The 6,008-nt window shown below is 40.9% G+C and overlaps 1 protein-coding gene across 1 annotated transcript in view; it reads left to right on the top strand.

The window, feature by feature from the left end:
* LOC120423688 (beclin 1-associated autophagy-related key regulator) overlaps positions 1-6,008 on the top strand; it is a 148,103-nt gene that overhangs the window by 57,430 nt on the left and 84,665 nt on the right. The window lies entirely within an intron of this gene.

Here is a 6,008-nt window from a genome sequence, read left to right as displayed (position 1 = left end):
ATTACGTATGTTTATAAATTAAAATTTCTAAAATTCTTTGGGAGGGATAATGCGTGTTACAAGTTTTTCTTATCTTTCCGTAAAATAAGTGTTTCGGTGTTACTCAACAGATGGCCAGTTGGCCTGGCTTCAGCCCCAGTCAGACCCGGTGGCTTTTTTCGAGTCAAGATTTTTCTTATCCGTCGGATGGGGAAGTGAACATTGGTTCAGACCTAATTTAGATCGTTAGCTTAGTCCAGGTGTAGGAGTCGTCCATGGGTCCTTCCTCGGTGGAGTCGCTGGTAGGCAGTTGGACTCACAATCCAAAGGTCATCAATTCGAATCCTATCGAGAGGAATGCATTAACCACCATACGGTAGATTAAGTAACGTTTTACCATTCGTTAACATGTTGAAGTAGTTATTGATATACTGATTAAACATATTGACAAAAAATCTGATGACCTAAATTTGTACACCTTTGTTTGACAGTTGACAGGCGAAAAAACAATCACTTTGGGGACTGGAAACTTTGCCGTTCTCAAGCAAACTTTTAAAATAATATCCGGCAATTTTGGGAAAGACCGGCTCCGTGGCTTAATGGTTACGGCTTCTGCCTCACAAGCAGAAGGTTCAAGGTTCAAATCCCGGTCGGTACCTTTGAAATTTGGAATCAGGAATTGGAACTTTGAATATGAACAAAAACGAAACAGAATCAGGTGGGATTCGAACTCACACCTTGGGATTGATGGTCTGGGACTCTAACCAGTCGGTCATCTGAAGGTTATAAAACATGTTGTATTCTTCTCATATTAAATACGCTCTGATCCCTGATTTGCCTGAAGGGATTGGGAGTCTTAGGATAGATCAAGGATCCGTCTGGTGCTTGCTTCTATGTTAAGGCGGGGCCGGACAGTGCCCAACGACCTCGGAATTTGGCCGCTAGGATCTCTGCCATTCTGAAATGGGTCGTTGGGAGCAGCGCGAGGGCTATCACCACCTAATACCCGGGACTGAGATAAGTTGTATCAGCATTCGGCATATGGGTCATTCCACCTGAAGTGTGCAAGAAAAAATGCAAATTTGAAAATTACCATCTTCGATTCTGCTGTTGGTAGTAATTATTGATCAGCACGACTAAGTGCTTCTAGCATATGCGGTGCGTGTAGCTAATTTAGGTAATTGCAAATACTAAAAACTTTAAAATTCGATATCTCTGGAACGAAACATATTGTGGCAAATGGGCAGTATTCATGATTGCTGAGTGTCGCAGGACTCTCGCCCTTTGCTATTAGTAAGTATCCAGCAAAGCAAAGGGTATAGCATGCATTTGATACTGTCAACTCCCATTCGGCTGTGTTCTCGTCGCTGTCATGTTGTAAACTGGAGCCGAGGGAGGTCCTGTTGTGAGTTCTAGTTGGAGGTGGTCCGAAGATCATTGAAGAAGGTAGAATTCGCCATCACCCAAGACACGAAGGCACGAAGGATAGACCATGTCTTGGAGGGTGAAAGGATGATAGGATTTAGTGATAATACCACAATTTAATATTTGTCTTTCTCTCTTATTTCAGACAAAATGTCTGGTCCGAGTCCAAGGAGTTGCAGAAATCTTCCACTATACATAATGGGGTCTCCCTTCTATCATTTCCTGTACTCTGAAAAAGGTGATGTCCCGAATGTGGACATATAGTTTATCACATTTACTCCATACGGTGTGAACGTGACATGCTGTATGTTTGCTCTTGGTGCATTGGCTATTTTCAAAAACAAGCTAGATTTTTCCTATTCTTTTAAGACAAAATTTAGTAAAATCTATCCATCTATTTATTTTGCTATTGCTATAACTTGTCTCTTAACCCATAAACTTTAACTACTCAATTATTCTAACTTGGAATCGCAATACATTATTGTAGAAATGTAACTGCTGAAAATAATTTGGTAAGAAATTTGGGCATAACTGTTAATATGATTAAAGGTACGTTCAAACTGTTTTATTATATATGTTAGCTATTCAAGTTTGTTTGTCTTGTCCCATATTTCACAACTTCAGTTGTTTTCTAGTAAGCTTCTCGTTACAAGTTGGTAGTTCTGAAGGTTTCTTTATTCTTTCTTTCTGTGTCAGTCTGTTATTCAATGTTCGATTTTATTTTACATTGTACTAATCCCATTTTTTCTCTTTGTCTTTTTCATGTACCTTGAGAGCATACGATGACCGAAAAAGTCATTGTATCAGCCAACAGTGTGTATTTCACAGTGAAAAGATAATCATGTCCAAAATTAAAGTAGACAAAGCCGCGAAACAGAACAAGTATTTTTATAAGTGCGTGAATAACAATCGGTCGTTGAAGCTCAAAAAATGTGAGAACAATATCGCGTCGTGGTTAAGTGATAATAAGGCGAAGAAAGTAGACGACGATTCCGCATGAAGAATATAGCGGAAATTATGTGTTAATTGCACAATGGATGAAGGTTTGAAGTTGACACTATCAAAAGGGAATGGTAAGATGCAATAGTAATATTGCTAGGTTTGATAGTGTCAAAAGGTAAGATCAAGGAATAAGGATTATATGAAACTATATTGTCATAATTATTGTATTCACTGAAAATTCTATCCACTTTCTACCCCCAATGTGTCCTGCACTGGGGGTGCCTGGGGTAACTTCGAGTTGACCTGGGCCGCCCGAGGAATTATGTCGTAGTTGGTTCGTGTACTTCTCACTCACCTCTCCTCGCGGCAAGGTTTTCCGTAGGTCTACACCCGAACATGCAACATGGGACAGCATGAATCTTCAGCTGAAGCCGGACGAATGTATTCCGAAATTACAGAATTACAGATATCTCTGGAACGAAACATATTCCTTTCTGTCGATAAGTGATTCTTATTAGTTATTTATTACTTATTTATTCAATCAATCAATCAAATTAGTCGTTTATTTTCAGTTTAATAATTCGTGTGCACTTAAGGTCTCAATGAACTTGCGTTCCTCTAAAAAACCTCTTTGCAGTAACGATTAGTTACAAGTACTGTTTACATTATCTAAGATTACACTAACATGTTCTACATATTATACATATTAAAAACGTTACAAGTATCTATCTAGGTTGGCACGGATAAAAAATTTCACTTTTTGTTTAAATTTAAGAAGTTGATCACTTGTTTTTAAATCACCGGGTAAATTATTGTACATTCTTGGTCCGTTGCAGCAAAATCTTCTCCTCCCTAATTCCGTCCTAAAGCGGGGAACGACTAAACGTTCTTGGATTCTCATCCCACGTTGGTGATTCAGCATGCGGATTTCGAAGTTATGATGGATGTCTTTCAGTTTAACCATGCGATGCATTAGTATAGTTGTTTGGAGTTCGTGGAGAGCAGCAATAGGTAGAGCATTGTGAAGAGTTGAATTGTAAAGTTCGAGTGTAGGGAACAGGAAAGGCAGCTTCAGGATCGCTTTCAGGCACCGGTTTTGCTGGATCTGGACTGTCTTCAGATGTGACGCACAGGCTGAGCCCCAGATGGATACTCCAAATTGGTACCGGCTATGCACAAACGAATAGTAAACTTTCATCAGCACGTGTCGCGGAAGAAAGTGAGAAAGCTTCCTGAACATTCCACAAAGTGGCGCATTTGACTTGACCAGGTTTTCAATATGGATTTTCCAAGTAAGCGTTGAGTCCAAGTGTATCCCAAGGTATTTGAAGGTTTCGACCTCGTCAATACAGCAGCCCTTCACTTCAACATTCGGGTGAGGTGGTAGTGTCATGCGGCTTCCTCGGAAAAACATTATTTTAGTTTTCTTCGCATTTAGTGATAGTAGATTATTCTCCAAAAAGGCGTTGATCTTGGCCAAGTCATCAGTCATGTCGGATACCATTTCTAGTACGCCACCGTTGCGATAAGTCACAACAGTATCATCCGCAAACAACCTGGGCCGACCGTGGAGCTTAAGCCTGGCCATGTCGTTGATGTATATTAGGAAAAGTAACGGTCCAACATTGCTTCCTTGCGGGACTCCGCAGTTGATACAACGTTCGGGGCTGAAAGTTCCATTTACACTAACCTTTTGTCGACGGTTGCACAGGTAGCTTCGAAGAAGATCATTCACCAGACCACGAACACCGTACGAGTTGAGCTTATCCAGAAGAAGCTCATGATCGATCGTATCAAAGGCTTTGGCTAAGTCAAGGAAAATTGATCCAGCAACTTTTTGCTTCTGATCAATCACCTCAGAGATATCATTCACAAGATCTAGAACAGCAACTTCAGTACAGGAACCTTTCCGGAAGCCGTACTGCATCTCGTAGAAAAACTTATGTTTGCTCAGGAACTTGGTCAGCCGTGACGACAACAGGGTTTCGAAGATTTTGTTCATTGATGGCAGGACAGATATAGGACGGTAATTACTCATCTGTGTAGGATCACCCCCCTTGAAGATAGGGTGAACAATCGCCTCCTTGAGATGTTCTGGATAGGTACCACTCGTCACAGAGTCGTTGAAAGTTGAAGCTAAGATCTTGGAGAGCTGTTCAGAGTGTTGTTTTAGTGCTGTTACTGGAAACCCATCATGGCCAACAGCTTTACTCGGGTCTAGAGTCTTGATTACACGTGCAATCTCCTCGGGTGCGGCAGGGAACAGGAAGAAAGACCCACCCATTCGAGGTAAAGTCTTGATCGTGTTGAACTCGTTGATATCTTCTTAAGTAAAATTGGACGGGGAATACGATGGTGAGGTCAAATTTAAAAAATAAATAGGGCTGTTTTGAGATACGGCCATTTTAAGTTTTCAATTGCGCAATACAGACAGAAAACATATTTTAATCCAAATTTTGATCACGGAAATGGATTCTACGTCCAATTTTCTTCAAAATTGAGTCTAAGGCCGACTCTCTAAGATTTTTGGTTCCTGAGTTATCGTCGTTTGAAGATAGGGGTTTCGCTCAAAAATCGCCAATAAGTCGATTTTTTGGGAGGGTACAAAAATGGAGGGGATGGTCCGATTTGGATGAAATTCGGGATTTTTGCATGTTTTGATAGTCTCAACAGCTCTGCCAAATTTGAGCAGAATCGGAGATGGTAATTTTCAAATGCTGTTCCGCTTCAGATGGAATGACCCATGTACAAAGTCTGATACAAATTATACTTTCCCATAATTTCGCTACCGGTTAGCGGGTATTGGATTGGACCACACACACACACACACACACACACACACACACACACACACACACACACACACACACACACACGGCAATTTTGGGAAAGGTCGGTTTCTCTTGACAACGTTGGCAAGCCGGATTTTTTTTTATTTGGCCACTGTTTGACGGATTTCTTGGCTGTATTTTGCAAGAGGACAGATTTCTTTTCAGGAGGAAAACAATGCACAGAAAGCCGTCCACTGGGGAACCAGTTCTCTTGCCAATTTACAGCTATTCTTGAACGCCCAACTGTTGTAAGCCAACATCACGTGCATGATGAAATTACATGCTATTCCCCTTTACATTCATAATAAAATTATGCTGCAAAAGTATTCAAGACAAAACGAACCGACTTACGGTAGTTGTACTGTATACTGTTTACAAACATTATACGAGGCTTTTTTGACGTTATACCACTGTGGCGTACACGGTCAGCAGCGAACGGGCAAAACAGGCAACAAATGGGAAGTCAAAGTGAGACCAGGAAAAAAAATCGCTTTTGTTCGAGCTTGCCTCTATATGCTAACAGAGAGAACCGTAGTAGGCAGCAGTGTACAGTTATTTGTTGGGACGTCAAACAGGATACAGGCCGCCGCCTGCGATGAGTGTCGTCACTCCTCGTGCGGTTTTGGTGCGTTGGTGTGGTTGGATCCAGCGAGTCTATCGTAATTTTGACATTGCGAGTAGCACCGCTGTTAGGGTAACCTTTTCGAAGATGAACGAAGATAATTGCGAACAAAATTATTCAAAACAATTAACGTGAAGACTTCCATCATTGTCATGATTTTTCGTTCAAAGATATAATTTTTGCGTCGCTTTCAATATTTTGACAAAATT

This window comes from Culex pipiens, chromosome 2 (assembly GCF_016801865.2).
Source record: "Culex pipiens pallens isolate TS chromosome 2, TS_CPP_V2, whole genome shotgun sequence".
In the NCBI taxonomy this organism is placed as follows: Eukaryota; Metazoa; Arthropoda; class Insecta; order Diptera; family Culicidae; genus Culex; species Culex pipiens.
Note: the sequence above shows the minus strand (reverse complement) of the source record. Positions and strands in the feature narration are given on the sequence as shown.